This window comes from Lynx canadensis, chromosome B1 (assembly GCF_007474595.2).
Source record: "Lynx canadensis isolate LIC74 chromosome B1, mLynCan4.pri.v2, whole genome shotgun sequence".
NCBI classification, from domain to species: Eukaryota; Metazoa; Chordata; class Mammalia; order Carnivora; family Felidae; genus Lynx; species Lynx canadensis.
The window spans coordinates 64,266,776-64,286,129 of NC_044306.2; the positions used below are offsets into that span (position 1 = coordinate 64,266,776).

A 19,354-nucleotide genomic window follows, 5' to 3' on the forward strand; every position below is an offset into this window, starting at 1 on the left:
TTATGTATAAGATAAAATCCGAGGAGTAGATTTGGAAGGCTAAAGGTATTGAGCATATTAAAATTTTTTGAGACATGGTACCAAATTGGCTTCCAGTGTTCAGCAAAACAGTGATATAATCTCTCATTTTAAAAGAATTACTCTGGTTTCTATGTGGAAATAGAAGGCAAGGGAGGAAGTAGAGGTGTAAGTTAGAATGATATGTATCAAACTTTAATGTGTTCTATGATCATGATCACATGGGATACTATCAAAATGTAGATTCTAATTCAGTAGTTCGTAGTGGGTCTGTGACCCTACATGTCCAGCAGTGTCCCAGGTGATGCGTGCTGCCTGCTGGTCTGTGGACCATTTTTTCAATAGCAAGAAATGAGAGGACAATGTCAGTAACTGAGTTGAGAGATCATGGTGGCTTAGATGAGAGCATAGCAATGGAAATGTGGATGTTTCATATATTTTAAAGGTAAAAGAAATCTAATGTTTAGTAGCTGAGTAAATCTAACCCAGTTAATTAACCTCTCTGATCCCCAGTATCATAATTTGTGAAAAATGGGCTATAATACACATTCCCCAAGATTGTTGGAATAAACTTGAAAGTGTTTTACGAACTGGTAACTATTTAATACATTAGGTTTTTGCCATCTGTTAATTTTCAAAAACATTGGCTTTTTAAAAAAAAATTAAATGTTTTTATTTTATTTTTAAGACAGAGAGGGACACAGAATGAGTGGGGATGGGGCAGAGAGAGAGGGAAACAGAATCTGAAGCAGGCTCCGGGCTCTGGGCTGTCAGCACAGAGCCCGATGCGGGGCTCGAACCCATGAGCTGTGAGATCATGACCTGAGCCAAAGTCAGACGCTCAACTGACTGAGCCACCCGGGCGCCCCCAAAACATTGGCTTTTAATAGCATATTTATTCTCTAGATTAGAAACTTTTGACTAAGGGAATTTCATAGAATTGATATTTTGATGTTTTTTTTTCTCTGATAGGTAGAGAGGTTGATTATATAAGTAAAGATGTATCAAGTCTTTTATATAGGCATCTAATAGATAAGATTTAACCTATTTAAAGAAGAGAAGATGAAAATTTTTACCTTGGCCATAAATTCTAGATAGGAATTTTCAGTAGCTCATTTATATTGATTGGAATATTCTAGTGGGAAAAATAACTGAGAAAATTCCAAAGAATTGGAAGTTTTAAAAAGGATTTTCCAGCATAATAAAGTCAAGATGCTAAGCTAGGTAAGGTGACATATGCAAATATTAAAAAGTCAAAAGCAAAACCTATAAGGAAAACAATTTTAATGTTAAGATTGGGTAGGAATGAGATGAGCAAAATTGAAATAAAAGAGGAAATGGAATTTTGATGGACCTTAAGGGCAATGATAATACATATACAAGAGAGAACTAGAGTCATAGTGAATTTTTTGAAGTGCAAGTTAATTGTATACTATGTTTTCTGAAAGAATATTAAAAAGCGAACACGCTTGGGGTGCCTGGATGGCTCAGTCAGTTGAACATCCCACTCTTGATTTTGGCTCAGATCATGGTCTCACAGTTCATGGGATCCAGCCCTGAGTTGGGCTCTGTGCCCACAGTGTAGAGACTGCTCGAGATTCTATCTCTTCTTTCTGCCCTTTCTCCGCCTGTGTGCACACACACATACTCTCACATATGTGCGTTCTCTCTCTGTCTCAAAAAAGAGAGTGCAGTGCGGGGGGAGCACTTGGGTGGCTTAGTCAATTAAGAGTCTGACTCTTGATTTCCACTGAGGTTGTCATCTCAAAGTCATGAGGGAGATAGAGCCCTGAGTTGGGCTTCCTGCTGGGTGTGGAGGCTACTTAAGATTCTCTTCCTCTGCCCCTCCCTTGTTTGTATGTACAAGCATGCTCATTCTCTCTCTCTCTCTCTCTCTCTCTCTCAAGAAAAAAAAATTAAAAAAGTGAACACACACAAAGGACAAACAGTCTGTCCAAGACATAGTGAATGAAGATAGGCAACTAAAGCATAGTCATTTACCTTTGGCTTCCTTTAAAGTCTTTCATTTTTTAAGACGTGCTCAAAGAAAGGAGCTGGCAAGCAATATTAAGGTGTATTTTAGATTGTTTGATTAAAGTTTTTGTTGTTTAAATTCTCTCTGTAGTTACCAGTCATCACTTATTTGGATTCATTGGTTTTTTCTACATTGGATAAACTGTTTTATATTCTTAAATTTTAATTTGGTACTGGGTAATGATGTGCTTCATGGGTTAGTTTAGAATAATTTACAGTATTCAGCATCAACATTTATGAGATTAAGTATTGAGTTTGATGGATGTGCCTAGTGGATTTAAAGTGTAAATCAGAAATAAAAGTATAGATGTGTTTAAGCTGATATTTAAAATTTTTCTTTTTATAAAATCAGAGCTGAGAAGTAATATGCTTCTCAGGTAATTTGGGAATTTAACATCTGGCAGAAGAGCAGGGACCATCTTTTTTACAATTTAACTTTTCTACTCATGATGTTACATTTCCTATCGAAGTTTTGTTTTGCTTTGGCTTTTTTCAGTAGATAGAACCAAAATACATTACCTGTCATAACCTTTTTAGAGAATTTTGGATGTAATAGACACTGCCTTAAGAAATAAGATGGTCACTTAGCATAACACTTTTGGGATGAGCACTGGGTGTTGTATGGAAACCAATTTGTCAATAAATTTCATATATATATATATATATATATATATATATATATATATAAATAAGATGGTCACATAGAAAGATAAATTGATGCCATTCTCCTTTATGAGCTTTAAATGTAAATTGGGAAATAAGATAAATGAGAAAATATAATTATAAATAAAAGGCAGTAGGTATTTGCCCACAAGTGGATTTGTATAATATGAACATTGGAATTTATCAAATTAGAAATTTCTCCAGGCCTAGATGGTCAAGAATGAAACCATTTTCCTTAGGATTTAAGCTAAGCCATGAAGGATGGATACGACTCTTTTCGGCAGAAATGGCCCACAAATGTGGTTTTGGAAGTATATGTACAGAAAACAAAAAAGTGAGAACAGTTTAGAATTAGAATATGTGGTCAATTGGAGGGTGAACATAGTAGTAAAACCTGTAAAATTAAAGTAGGGGTATGTTACTGTATTGATTTTCTCTTGCTGCTATAACAAATTACAACAAAGATAGTGGCTTAAAACCTTTCATTTATTATCTTACAGTTCAGTAGGTCAGAAGTCCATGTGGACTCAGCTCCAGATCCTACAAGACTCAAATCAAGGTGTTGGTTGGCCTGGGCTCCTATCTGGAGGTTCTGGAGGAAAGTCTGCTCCCCAGTCATTCATGGTGGAATTATCATTTTCGTGTAGTTGTAGGGCTGAGGTCTCTGTTTCCGTGCTGTCAGCTGAAGGTTGTTCTCAGCTTTTATAAGCATTCACTGGTAGGGCTTTATTTATATAGATGTCATTAAGATTATGAGCAGAGTAACCAAATAAGTGTTTTAGGAAAATTCATTTGGATATGCCTTTAAGCAAATTTCCTTTATTTCAAATATATGTATTTATATTTACTAACTGATGAAGGCTTACTTTTCCTTGAGGAGTATGAATTTATTTAATATAATTAAGATTGTGGCAGTGATTTTTGTCCTAAGGTTTAAACTCTAATATAACATACTTTTAAAACCTTTTTATAAAAATATTAAATCTGTATTTAATATGCATTTCCCTGTTTTCCATCAAGATATCTCTCTCTCTTAAAGATATCTGAAAGTATCCCCCCCCCCTTTTTTTTCTGTGAGCTCTCATGAGAAGAACTGGCTGGTTTCTTACTCCTTGTCCTAGATGATCATATTTCTATGGTTACTTTTACTAATCCTCATTCTAATTATGTAATTCAATTTTTCTTTGTATTCATAGAATGAAGTGGTATCTTGAAAATAATATTCTTCATGTTGACTCATGTATTTCAGGGTCTAATATATTTGGTTTTTTATTAATATGTCTTATCTTGAATTATAAACTCATTACAGGATAAGAATGATATTTCTGGTAATAAGCGATCATTTTTAGTGTAGAGCAAAGACCTATGAAGCATTTAATGACTTATTTTAGTAGGAAATATGCAAACTATTATATTCATATTGGTCATTTAAGAATATACCAATAATTAATGTCAGATAATATTCTGAAATTATAATGGACAAATTTTCACTGCATCAATTAATCCAAAACTGGAAATGAGCACCTTTTATGTGTTGGGAGACCATTTTCCATGGGTCTTTTGTGTTTCTGCACATCTTGTGAATGGAGGCACTAACAGCTTTTGTTCTGGATGATAATTTTCAAGAATATTTCCAAGGCAAACAGCCTTTGAAAACAGAAATATTGTCTTTTCCGGGAAAGAAGGATTTGTTGGCTGTCCAGTATAATAAATATGAAATGTTGCTCTGGGGCAAAGGCCCATTATAAACATTGGAATTAAGATTGAGATTCCTCTCCTGTAATGCAACCCATTGCATAGGCAGGTGTCACCTCTCTCGTGTCAATATGTGATAATTGGGGTTTAGGGGACTGGTGCAAGAAAACGATCAAACGTGGGCTAGTGCCATTGCTGTGAGTAATTAACTGCCTTTGTCTCTAACGCAAGAATTCTGTGTTTTCTGCAGCATCTGTGAAACTGAGGCAGCCTCGTTTGTTAGCTTGTGTATAGAGTAAAATCCCAGACCCTTCCAGTTCTTGACATTTTGTTTCAGATAATTTGCTGCGTGTATAAAATAGGATAGCCTATATCTTTGCCCTCATACAGCTAATAGTTTGTGTTGGTTTGCTTACATTTGAGACAAGAGTGACAGAGAAAAAAACTAGAAGGAAGTATATTATAGGACCAACCAGTTTTTGTTTCCTGTGAGTCCAGTATATTTTGCTGTTTTTTTTTTTTTTTTTTAAATTTTTTTTTCAACGTTTATTTATTTTTGGGACAGAGAGAGACAGAGCATGAACGGGGGAGGAGCAGAGAGAGAGGGAGACACAGAATTGGAAACAGGCTCCAGGCTCCGAGCCATCAGCCCAGAGCCCGACGCGGGGCTCGAACTCCCGGACCGCGAGATCGTGACCTGGCTGAAGTCGGACGCTTAACCGACTGCGCCACCCAGGCGCCCCTATTTTGCTGTTTTTTAAAAGTGAGCCACAACACCTGGATCAGTGTAATTTTACTATTTCTGCATTAAAAAAAAAAAAAAAAAAACTTGACCAAGCTTGAATCACATAACCCTTAAAATTTGCTAAGAGAACATTAATACAAAATTAATCAAAGCTGCAGTCATTTAGAAGGTTTAAAATGTTTTAGAGGGTCCTTATTTTTGTTTTTAATTGTTTGATTGGGTTGATTGGGTTCTTTTTGAGATTTGTTGGGATACTTTGATTTTTTCTTTCAATTTTATTTTTCTTTTATTTTAGAGATAGAGAGTGCACATGGGAGAGAGGGGCAGAGAGAGAGAGAGAGAGAGAGAGAGAGAGAGAGAGAGAATATCCCATGCAGGCTCCATGCTCTCCACGCTTAGTACAGAGCCTGATGTGGGGCTCAATCCCATGACCTTGGGATCATGACCCGAGCAGAAATCAAGAGTTGGATGCTTAACCAACTGATTCACCCAGGTGCCCCTGTTTTTAATTTTCATATAGTATTATTGACTCTTTGTGTATGTGTGTATATGCACTTGTGTAACCTTAGGTATTTGCAACCAGAACCACATAAGTTCCATATTCCCCAAAACTACTAGAGGGTCCTTAGTTTAATTTCCATTTCCTGCATTGTTGTAAAGGTTATCTTTTTTTAATATTTGGTTACCATTAGAATCTAAGTTCCATCCCCTTTGTACTTCCAGACAACCCTGTGTTGGTTATTTTAGGATTAGGGAAAAAATATATTTAAAAAAAAAAAAAAAGGAGGATGCCCTAAGGTGGTTTGAGAAAGGCTATTAGAGAGATTTTGAAGGCTAATTCCAGGTATCCGCCATCTGTTCCTTGAGACTAACCTTGCCTCTTACAGAATGGTTTATTTTAATTAGAATATGAATCATTATTCATTTAGCCTAGTGACACTCAAGCTGGAGGGATAGAAGGGTCTCATTCTTGGATCCTGGCCCAGGATGAACAGCTTCTAAGGACAAAAGATGAGAGACCATGATAGCCATATTTCATTCTTTTAGAAGACAGTGTTAAGAAAAATAAATTGAGAACTGTTGGTTATATCGTTTATGGCAGTATTGGTGTCTCTAGAGGGCAGGGGCAGTAGATGACATGATTAAATCAGGGTAGTGGGGAGAAGTGTCTCTTCTTATAGGCAAAGGTTGATCACTTAAATCTGGTTATGGCACCAGTTTTTTTTTCCCCTATACAATATCTGCCTTAATTGTAGGAAATAAGATTACTTAGTATTCTACGGGAGCTACAAAGAAAAACAATGAAAGAGTACGAGCCTGCCATGATTCTGCATTCTTACCCTACATCCGAATCACTAGGAAGACCTCCAGAGTTTCTGACTCAGTGTATCAGGATCAGAATTGACATTTATGATAAACTCCCAGGTGATACTGATGCTGCTGGTTCTGGGACCATACTTTGAGAACCATAGTTCTATGCTATGGGCAGAATAGAAGAGGAAATGCTCTTGTTAGGGTGCCTGAGTGGCTCAGTCGGTTAAGCATGTGACCTTTAGCTTCGCCTCAGGTCATGATCTCACAGTTGATGAGTTTGAGCCCTACATCGGGCTCTGCATTGACAGTGCGGAGTCTGCTTGGGATTCATTCTCTCTCTCTCTCTCTCTCTCTCTCTCTCTCTCTCTCAAAATAAATAAACATTGAAAAACTTTATAAAAAATATAGTGCTCTTTGTTATAAGGCATCTACATTTTGCCTCTGCAATTAATGCCTTCATCTACTCAACAAATTGCTAAGGGCACATTAACCAAGGAATCACTATGGTAATAGTTGTGGCAGATAAATTGATGAGGTAGACATGAATCCTATCCACAAAAGGCTTCCAGGTGAAAATAAGAAAGCGTGTAGAAGACAGTAATTTCCAACAGAAAGTCTGAGTGCTGTCACAAAAAGTGTAGATCTATTGCTGTGGTGGGTGAAGGAGGGAGAGATTCCTGACAGGGGTCTAAAGGGTGTGGAGGTCCTGGTGACTAGGAGAGTCTTCATAGCTTTGCCCATAATTAAGTTTTCTTCTTGCCACATAAAAAATAATGGCTTTGCACATTTAAATGCTGTCATACAATTCTACATATAAGACAAATATCTAAGTATATTTGCCATCTACTGAGAGCTGGAGCTGTCTGGCATGGTTGGCTTCATAATATAACATGTGGTAATAGTTTTATTACATTGATTCTATTAACATTTTTGTTATAAGTACCTACAAGATTTCAAATTGAAATTAGTACTGAGAACCAGTAAAGCTACACACTTTCAGGAAAGGTGGTAGTGAACATATATTTGATAAAAATATGCGACAATTTTAGAAGGGTAGTGTCTTTCAGCGTAACTCATCAGATTGACATTACACAATTCAGAAGTTTTGGTTATATTCTGTAATCATTTACTTAGAAATAGTGTTACTTTCTAAATTCAGTTTCTATGCTGGAAGCTCTCCAACCACAAAATAAAGCCACTCCTTTAAATACAGGAGAGACATAAGTAAAACATATTTGCTTATGTTGAACAAATTCTTATTTTGAGTGTTAAAGAGGAAACAAGCAAACATCATCAGGTGTCTATTTGGTGCAAAATCCAAAACCATATTGATGTTTAAAATATATTTAACATTCCCATCTTTTAAAAATCTACTTATCAACCATCAATACACATTCATCCCAATTGAGGAGCCTAACTAAAAAATAATTTCAAATACAGTTTTATATTTTTTAAATCTATAAGTGTATATTTCAAATACTTTTTTAAAGTTTATTTATTTGTTTTGAGAGAGAGAGAGTGTGTGTGCAAGCAGGGGAGGGGCAGAGAGAGAAGGAGAAAGAGAATCCCAAGCAGGCTCCTACTGGCAACGCAGAGTCCCATGAGGAGCACAAACTCAGAAACGTGAGATCAGCACCTAAGCCCAAACTAAGAGACACTTAATTGACTGAGTCACCCACGTGCCCCTATTTCAAATATTTTTGTATCTATAATTATATAGATTAATTATATAAATATAAATACACATATGAGTGTATATACTAAAAAGTTCACGAGGTGGACTTTTATATTATTCAAGATGAATATGCATATTCTTAGCCTCCTTTAATTGATCATTTCTAGAAGTCTTAAATTTTGTTTAACTATTTATTTTTGAGAGAGAGCATGAGCAGGGGAGGGGCAGAGAGAGAGAGGGATACACAGAATCTGAAGCAGGTTCCAGGCTCTGAGCTGTCAGCAGAGAGCCTGACGCCGGGCTTGAACGCTCAAACCAAGAGATCATGACCTGAACTGTAGTCAGATATTTAACTGACTGAGCCACTCAGGTGCCCCATAGAAGTCTTCAATATCATAAGGTAGAACTCAGGTTTACAGTACTTAGTGTGGGGAAAAATCCACATATGCAAACTCTTTACAGTAAAGAACACTTCCATTTTCTTAAACCAGATGTCAAGAGTTCTTGAAGTACTCATTTAATGATCCTGAAACTCTACTATCAAATAGCACTGAACTGCAATAGGAAAGTAATAGGACTATACTTTTATTTATTGATGTGGTGTGAAGATGTGGAGAGAAACATTTTAAACAGAAAAATAACTTGAGCCATAGTGAATAATAGATGTAAGTTCATACTTCAGGGAGCCTTCCCTTTACCATTCTTTCTGTTAATGAATCTCGCAGTGAGTAGATGTGTTTGACCATATGAAGTTGGAAGTGTGATAGATTTTTTTTTTTTTTCTAACTGTGATTACATGAGCCTTGTGTCTTTGGTGGAAATAGCATTTAGAAAGGACTTCTATGTTAAGAATATCGCTACTCTTCACCTAATTTTGTTACATAGGTTTTTACTGTTACACAGTAAATGCAATTTTAACCCGTGTTACACAGTAAATGCAATTTTAACCTGATTTCTTTCCATGTAACTTTATTGGCATGTCAAAATCAATACATGTTGCTACTCCAAGGCAAGAAGTTCCACAAGGAGAGTCAGGTTTTATACCAAGCCTGTGGCTCCTGTTATTTTTTGAAACCTCTCAAAAAGCTAGATTAGTAAACTGTCGGGGTATTTTGAATTTAAAAAGTAAAAACAAATATACAGCGCTTTTCCCATTGATTCAAATTAATGATAAGAGGTGAACATATTTGACTCCGTTCTAATACACACATAGGTATAAACTTATCCATTCAAATTCCATGTGTTAGAAGTTTATATAGACTACAATTTTGAAATGTGTTCAATTAATGAGTTTTCCTTCATCTTACTTCAGCTTAATGATCTGTAATCACATTTAATTGCCCATTTATTTTATTATTATTTTTATTTTATGTGTTTCAGTCACTTACAGGCATTATTATTTCTGATGCTCAAATTATCCCTGGTTTGACCAGGGGAGCCTCTTCAAGGTGACTCCTATGCCCTCCTGTTGGCATCCTTGCAAGGTATCCCAGGGCTTTTTGTTTGTTTCTTTTTAAAATAAAATAATATATATTGTTGTTTCTTTCCAGCTGTTATTCCTAATATTGATCCCATAATATTCCTTCACTTTAAAAAAATATATATATAAATCATTCAATTTATTTAAACTAAACCAAAGAAACAAACAAACAAACAAACAGTTCACCCATTCTTCCATCCCCCATCCCTCTGCCTCTGGTAACCACCAGTCTTTTCTTTGTATCTATAAGATTGTATTTTATTTTAGATTCTACATATAAGAGAAATCATATGGTATTTATAGACACCACATGGTGTGTGTGTGTGTGTGTGTGTGTGTGTGTGTGTGTATATATATACATATACATATACATATATTACATTTTCTTTAACCATGCACCCATAGATGGATACTTAGGTTGCTACCATATCTTGCCTCCTGCAAATAATGCTGCTGTGAACATGAGGCTGCACATATCTTTTAGAGTTAGTGTTTTTGTTTTCTTCAGATAAATAGAAGTAGAATTGCTGGATCATATGGTAGTTCTGTTTTTAACTTTTGAGGAACATTTCATACTGTTTTCCATAGTGACTACACCAGATTACATTCTTATCAACAGTGTACAACTGTATACTTTTCTCTGTATCCTTATCAATACTTGTTATGTCTTGTCTTTTACATAATAGCCATTCTTTTTTTTTTAATATATATATGAAATTTATTGACAAATTGGTTTCCATACAACACCCAGTGCTCATCCCAAAAGGTGCCCTCCTCAATACCCATCACCCACCCTCCCCTCCCTCCCACCCCCCATCAACCCTCAGTTTGTTCTCAGTTTTTAACAGTCTCTTATGCTTTGGCTCTCTCCCACTCTAACCTCTTTTCTTTTTTTTTTTTTTTTTCCTTCCCCTCCCCCATGGGTTCCTGTTGAGTTTCTCAGGATCCACATAAGAGTGAAACCATATGGTATCTGTCTTTCTCTGTATGGCTTATTTCACTTAGCATTACACTCTCCAGTTCCATCCACGTTGCTACAAAAGGCCATATTTCATTTTTTCTCATTGCCACATAGTATTCCATTGTGTATATAAACCACAATTTCTTTATCCATTCATCAGTTGATGGACATTTAGGCTCTTTCCATAATTTGCATAATAGCCATTCTAACAGGTGTGAGATATCTTATTGTGGTTTTGTTTTGCATTACCCTGATAATTAATGATGTTAAGTATCTTTCGTCGGTCTGTCTGCCATCTGTATGTCTTTTTCGAAAAATGTCTCTTCAGATCAGCCCATTTTGTAATTGTATTATTTGCTTTTTGCTACTTAGTTGTAGAAATTCTTTGTCTATTTTGGATATTAGCCTTCATCAGATACTGGATTTGCAAATATTTTCTCCCATTCAGTGGGTTACTTTCTTACTTTGCTGATGGTTTCCTTTGCTGTGGAAAGCTTTTTAGTTTGATGTAGTCCCATTTGTTTATTTTTGATTTTGTTCCTTTTGCTTTTGGCATTAGACTTAAAAAAATCATCACTAAGACCTATGTCGAGGAACTTACCACCTATGTTTTCTTCTAGGTGCTGTTTATTTGTTTTTATTTTTTATTTAATTAATTAATTAATTTATTTATTTATTGAGGGGGGGGGAGGAGGGAGAGAAGGTGGAGGAGGGGCAGAGGGCGAGGGCAAGAGTTGGAAGCAGGCTCCACGCTCAGCACAGAGCCCCAAATCAAGAGTTGGACACTTAACCCACTGAGCCACCTAGGTGCCCCTTGTTTTTGTTTTTTCAGTCCATTCATTCACTCTGTGTATTTGATTAGAGATTTTAGTCCATTTACATTTAAATTAATTATTCATAGATATGTGATTATTGCCATTTTGGTAATTGTTTTCTAGCTGTTTTTGTATTTCTCGTCTCTTCCTTTGTGGTTTGCTTATATTCCTTTTTTGAAATCTTTTGTATATTTACTATGGGATTTTTACTTTGTGGTCACCATGAAGTTTGCATAAAACAACATATTTGTATCAGTTTATTTTATGTTGATAATAACTTCAGTTTGCATTCTAAAGCTTGACATTTTTACTTTCCTCCCCACATTGTGAATTTTTGATATTATATTTTACTTGTTTTTACCTTGTGTATCCCTTAACCGATTTTGTAATTATAAACATTTCTACTACTTTTGTCTTTTAATCTTCATTCTAGTTTTATAAGGGATTAACCCACTACCCTTACTTTATATTTACCTTCCCAATGAGATTTATTCTCCCATACTTGCTTTTGTTATTAATTAGTGCCCTTTCTTTTAACTTTATTTTATATGAGCTTATTCTTAGTGAATTATAAAAGTTATTGATTGTAGCACTTGAAACCATGCAACTGGAGATAATAAATTTGGTAATATAAGTAAGGCTTAATAATCTCACTTTATAAAAATAATGTTAAAATAATACCACAGGATTTATAAACTTATCATTTATAAATTAGCAAACAGTTATCTCGACATAGGGTGAAGTTGAGACCAATGGGTATAAGAAAAAGAGGCAGGGGGAGATGGGAGTTTGCCAAAGATAATCATGCTATCTTGTAGTTTTCTAAAGGGAAGGTGATGTTTTATTGGCTTCTTCTCTAGCTGATATCAGGGAAGAGATACAGTTAACTATTATATCTGAAAGACAGTATAATCAGAAAAAAGTGACCATCCATGGCCACCTCTAACCTAATAGCACCTGTACAAATTTCATTAAAATGGTTCATCACATTCCATTTTTAAAGTATACTAGATTAATAGAAAACTTGAGGTTCAGTAAGGCCTCGGTGGATCATGAGACAGTTAACATCAAAAAGAAAGTTTACTACAACATTCCACACAGAAGGGGGGTCCACAGTTGGTAGCATGGTGACTGGGCCAGAGTCTTTATTGTGGAAGGAACTGGTTGGCTAGTTTGAATGATTTGGCAGGCTCTGTGGCATAGGGGCTGTCCCTAGTTTTCTGGCCCTTGGCCCTGGGGTGATTATGCCTAGAGTACAAAAGCCTTATAAAGGAGGTGGTTGCAGGTGTGGACTCTGAATTGGTTGTTTTAAAAAGTGTGCTCCAAGGAGGAAGGACCCTTATCAGAAGAAGGTTGGCCAGTGGGAGGGAGGCAAATGAGGAAGGCAAGAAGTCAAAGCAGGGTGTCTGAGGTATATTGTTAGGCTATCCACAGCAAGATGTATGTAGTAGATGTATGCAGAGCAGATGCTAAAGTATAAGTTTGCAAAAGCTAGAAATATGGCTAGTAGATGGATTAGAAAGATATATATCTTGTGCTAGTTACTCTGGTTTGCTCCCCAGACTCCTCCACCATCCTCTGCTCTTCCTGTGGGCCCTGAGAGGCCGACCTTAATGTATTGCATCACTCCTTCTGTCTTCCCTTCTGGACTTGCAGTTGTGCTTAGCACCTGCCAGAGATTGGGGGGGGGTAGGAAGTATAGGTCTGGATATTTTTTTTTTTTATATGAAGTTTATTGACAAATTGGTTTCCATACAACACCCAGTGCTCATCCCAAAAGGTGCCCTCCTCAATACCCATCACCCACCCGCCCCTCCCTCCCACCCCCCATCAACCCTCAGTTTGTTCTCAGTTTTTAACAGTCTCTTATGCTTTGGCTCTCTCCCACTCTAACGTCCTTTTTTTTTTTTTTTTTTTACCTTCCCCTCCCCCATGGGTTCCTGTTAAGTTTCTCAGGATCCACATAAGAGTGAAACCATATGGTATCTGTCTTTCTCTGTATGGCTTATTTCACTTAGCATCACACTCTCCAGTTCCATCCACGTTGCTACAAAAGGCCATATTTCATTTTTTCTCATTGCCACGTAGTATTCCATTGTGTATATAAACCACAATTTCTTTATCCATTCATCAGTTGATGGACATTTAGGCTCTTTCCATAATTTGGCTATTGTTGAGAGTGCTGCTATGAACATTGGGGTACAAGTGCCCCTATGCATCAGTACTCCTGTATCCCTTGGGTAGATTCCTAGCAGTGCTATTGCTGGGTCATAGGGTAGGTCTATTTTTAATTTTCTGAGGAACCTCCACACTGCTTTCCAGAGCGGCTGCACCAATTTGCATTCCCACCAACAGTGCAAGAGGGTTCCCGTTGGTCTGGATATTTTTTTATTCTTGCCCCCTTCTGACGTTGTTCCACCTCTAATTCTAGCCTCTGTTAGGCAGCACTTCTGCCACTGCTTCAGCTTTGCCCCATCTCTGGTAACATTCATCTTGTCCCTTCACAAGTAGGGGTTATGAATTACCATTGTTTCTACCCCCTGCGTGCTTCCCCATCTCTTGTAGATTTTCCACATCTTTGAATGGTCCCTTCAGTAAATGATCTTTAATTAAACTGTGAATATACCGTTTTTTTCCCCTGCTGATACTCTAAACTGCTGCTCCACTCTTTTCCTAGTTAGGTATGGCCCTGCCAGTCCCAGCTTGGTGAAAAAAGGTGCCCTTTGTACTAATAAAAGGATATCTATTTCCTTTGTTTGGCCCCACACCTGGCTGCGGGGTTTTATCACTAAAGACAGACTACATGTTAGCTCCCACTAACCTCCCTGCTTTGTTCTTCTCAAACTAGACCAGAGAATGGAAAACCTATGCTGCACTTACTATGGAAGAATAGCAAATAGAGGAGAGAGAAATGGAAAAGTCCCTGCCTGTCACACAAAATGTTTGCATATATGCTTCTTTTTCTTTTTCTTTTCTTATTTTTTTATTAATTATAATTTATTGTCAAATTGGTTTCCATACAACACCCAGTGTTCATCCCAACAGGTGCCCTCCTCAATGCCCATCACCCACTTTCCACTCTCCCCCCCACCCCCCATCAACCCTCAGTTTGTTCTCAGTATTTAAGAGTCTCTTATGGTTTGCCTTCCTCCTTCTCTATAACTTTTTTTTTTTTCCCCTTCGCCTCCCCCTTGGTCTTCTGTTAAGTTTCTCAGGATCCACATACGAGTGAAAACGTATGATATCTGTCTTTCTCTGCTTGACTTATTTCACTTAGCATAATACCCTCCAGTTCCATCTATGTTGCTGCAAATGGCCAGATTTCATTCTTTCTCATTTATATGCTTCTTTTTCTAATATATTTATACATTAAGAATGTGGCTCTACTTATAATTTTGGGTGACTATATTCATTTAGATACATAATACTGTGGTTCTTAAGCATTAAAATATGAAAGCTATAGATCTTATGTTTATGGTCTTCTGTAACAAAATGTCAATGTGCATTTTATATTAGTTCATTTAATTTCTTTTTTAAAAAAAAATTTTAACATATTTATTTATTTTTCAGAGACAGAGATAGAGCACAAGCAGGGGAGGGGCAGAGAGAGAGGGAGACACAGAATCTGAAGCAGGCTGCAGGCTCTGAGCTGTCAGCACAGAGCCTGACGCAGGGCTCAAACTCACAAACTGTGAGATCATGACCTGAGCCGAAGTCTGATGCTTAACCGACTGAGCCACCCAGGCGCCCCTAACTTCTTTTATATATATGTATATAAATACATATATACATATATATATACATATATGTATAAATACACATATATATAAATACATACACACACATACACACACACACACACACACACATACACATACATATCATGGACTTATGTATGAAGTTTATTTCTATATGGAAATACACAAGTTACGTTGAACTTGTTTTTAATGGAAATTCACAGATACATGGATGAGGCTCAACTTTAGTGCCCTGAACTAATATGTTACAAATTAGAGCTTTCGTGAGGTTTTGAGAGTAATTTCTACAGAAAAATTAGAGCGTTTCTGGTAAGGTGGGCATGAAGGAAGAGTGAGGAGTGAAGATAAGGGATAGAGGATCTTAGAGAGCATAAGACCATTATGGTGGTACCCAGGAAATAGAAGACTGGAGAAACAGGCCTACTGGGGCTGGAAAAGCTTTCCAGCACAGTAGTTGATAGGTGACTGAGATTTATTGCTTATCAGTGTACATTTTCATTTCTGTAGTATATTCCTACTCCTAACATTAACTGGAGTTGTAACCAAGCTTTGCATTTCATCATTCCTCATCTCTAATTACATTTTCTATATTGATGACCTTATCAGTAACATGGTTTTAAATATCATCTATATTCCAACAACTCCAAAATTTCTACCTCTAGTCCAGTCCTCTCTCTTGAGTTTCAGACTTGCGTATCCAACTGCCTACTGTACACGTTTGCTTGACTGTCTAACAGACATCTGAAATTCATCACGTCTTTCCCACTCTCAGACCTGCTCAGCCCATAGCCTTCACTATCTCAGCTAGATACATCACCATTCATCCAGTTGCTCAGGGCCAAAACCTTAGGGTTGCATTTTGTGCTTCTATCTTTTACCATATCAAATTGATCATGAAACCTTGATGCTTCTACCTTTAAAAAATATACATAATCTAGTCACTCATCACTAACTCTATTGATACCACTCTGATATATCACCATTTAACAAGAGATGAAATTAGTGAGTCATTAGGTATGCATGTATTCACCATTACGTGACATCAAACTGTTTTCTGATTTTACATTTCTCCCCTCCTCCAGCAATGTGTAATGTTCCCGTTGCTCCATATTTTCACCAACGGCCTTTTACATTTTAGCCTGGTGAGTGTGTAATGGTGTCTCACTGTGGTTTTATTTTTTTTTAATTTTTTTTTTTTACATTTGTTTAATTTTGAGAGACAGAGAGACAGAGCACAAGTGAGGAGGGGCAGAGAGAGAGAGAGAAGGCGAAAGAGTCCGAAGCATGCTCGAGGCTCTGAGCTGTCAGCACAGAGCCCGGCGCGGGGCTTGAACTCACAAACCGTGAGATCATGACCTGAGCCGAAGTTGGATGCTTAACCAACTGAGCCACCCAGGCGCCCCTCACTGTAGTTTTAAAATTTTTTTTTTTTCAACGTTTATTTATTTCTGGGACAGAGAGAGACAGAGCATGAACGGGGGAGGGGCAGAGAGAGAGGGAGACACAGAATCGGAAACAGGCTCCAGGCTCCGAGCCATCAGCCCAGAGCCTGACGCGGGGCTCGAACTCACAGACCGCGAGATCGTGACCTGGCTGAAGTCGGACACTTAACCGACTGCGCCACCCAGGCGCCCCCCCTCACTGTAGTTTTAATTTGTATTCCGTGATCACTGAGGTCGAGCATTGTCTTCCTCTATTTATTTGCCAATTGTTTTGTCTTTTCGTCAAGTTCCTATAATTGTGTCACTTGTTGAGACTAATGAAATAAAAATGAATATTTTGTGTGTGTGTGTATGTGTGCGTGTGTTTACACAAAATTTAAAAATGTAACAAAAAACAGGCTGTGTAGATTTCCATTCTTGCAGACTTTGGATTTATAATATAAGTTAATATTAATTTATATATTCCATGTATACTCCATATGTTTTCAGGCAGCATTTGAAAAATTAGAGAGTAATTTTAATTTTATACCTTCTCTATTCAATCACAAAGTCACTTTTCTTTACCTTTTTATATCAGAAAACATATCTGCAGAGCAGCTTGCTTCTGTCTGTCAATCCCCCATCAAATTGTGGTTTAGAAACAATGACAACAAGCCGGTGGCATCTGTCAAATTACTTGGAAACTATAATTTAAGGGATGATATCTCTGGGTGAGGTAGATAACTAAGCTCTCAGAATCTCATCACCATTAATTCAAAGTAAAACATACAACATTTCATGGACCCATTTTTAATAACTATTTTTGTTAATAAATCTATTAATTAGATCTAACTTCATTAAGGTTTTAATCAACATAAAGTTTCCTTAGAACCAGAGAATCCAGTGTGTTTGATTTCAGTACTCTCATTAAAAATGCTTAACATTTTTTTTGCCAGTGTTAATGTTTCTTTTTTTTTTTATATTTTTTTTAATCTCTGCTGGCTTATTCACATGGAAATATTGGGTTACATAGATATTTTGCTTCTTTAAGAGGTTCAAGCACAAGTTTCTAATCAATAGGCAAATAAAGAGGGAATTTTATATACTCTACATTGAAAAATAGGTTTTAGTTATTTTCTTTCTGAGAATTATGAGGTAGTTAATTTCCTAAAATAGTCCAAAGAATTTGCTTTTATATTTCATAGTTAGGATTTACATAGTGATCGTTATTCTTCTAAACCTGTGGAGAACTTCCAAGTCATATTCATGTGAGAGAATGAATATCTGACATAAATCTACAGAGAAGCTGTGGATTTAAGTTATGGTTGTCAGGTTGTTGATGAATCATTTATTTACTGTAAGCACAGGGAAATGCCACTGCTACTCTCTATTTATAACCTGTATATGTTTCTGCACGCATTTAGAAGATCCTTGGTGAAGCTTTCAAACATCTGGTTTCACTAAGATAGTTAACTCTGATCAGATACAGTAATGTTATATGTTTATGTAATACTTTATGTTAAAAAAATATACAAGTACTCTTCTATTGGTCAAAAAATGTTAACTAAAATATAAACATTTATTCACATGCATAAAATTAATGGGTATCAGTGGCATTTTCTATTTGGTATCTTGTTAATGATATGACATGTCATAATGTACGAGGCAATCTGAGAGCATCTGGAAGACAACCCAGCTCTGGAGAAACTGTTGCTTCATATCCAGAGGAAGGTGGGCTTTGTGTTCACCAAAAAGGACATCACTGAGATCAGGGACATGCTGTTGGCCAATAAGGTTCAAGCTGCCAGTGCCATAACTCCATGTGAAGTCATTGTGCCAGCCCAGAATACTGGTCCAAAGCCTAAGAAGACCTCCTTCTTTCAGGCTTTAGGTATTACCACTAAAATCTCCAAGGGCACTATTGAAATTCTGAGTGATACACAGCAATGAAGACTAGAGACAAAGTGGGAGCCAGTGAAGCCACACTCTTGAACATAGTCCCCTTCTCGTTTGGGCTGACCACCCAGCAGGTGTTTGACGGTGGCAGCATCTGCAACCTTGAAATGCTTGGCAACACAGAGGAAACTGCATTCTTGCTTCCTGGAAGGTGTCCATAATGTTGCCAGCATCTGTTTGCAGATTGGTTACCCAGCTGTTGCATCAGTACCTCATTCCATCATCATGTATACAGGCAGGTCCTGGATTTGTCTGTGTAGACTGATTACATCTTCCCACTTGCTGAAAATGTCAAGAGGCCTTCCTGGCAGATCCATCTGCATTCGTGGTAGCTGCCCAAAACCACTCCCACCACCCCTACTCTTCCTGCCTGCAGCCCCAGCCAAGGTTGAAGCAAAGAAGAGTCCAAGGAGTCAGAGGAGAATATGGGTTTTGGTCTCCTTGATTAATCACCAAAAAGCAACCAACTCAACCAGCCAACTGTATTTGTCAAACAAGGAAATAAAGGTTTACTTCTCTATAATAATAATGATATATATATAACATCTATTTAGAGGTAGATGTGTGGAAGTCGATTCATAACACATATCTGCTAAACTCCCTGGAATTGGGAAATAAGAGACCCAACTCTATTATCTCTTGTCTGAGTGACTTAATATAAGATTTTTTAATTTCTCTGACTTCAATATTGTTTATAAACCTGGGCTTATGATGAGAAACAATCATTTTGAGAACTAAGAAAGTACTACATCTACAAACAAAACAAAACAAAAACAAAAAACAAAAACAACAAACTTTGTAAACTGAAATATTTCTGTT

At 36.9% G+C, this 19,354-nt stretch overlaps 1 pseudogene; it reads left to right on the top strand.

Moving 5' to 3' along the window:
- Positions 1-18,166: 18,166 nt before the first annotated feature.
- LOC115512976 lies at positions 18,167-19,053 on the top strand (annotated as a pseudogene).
- Positions 19,054-19,354: the final 301 nt, after the last annotated feature.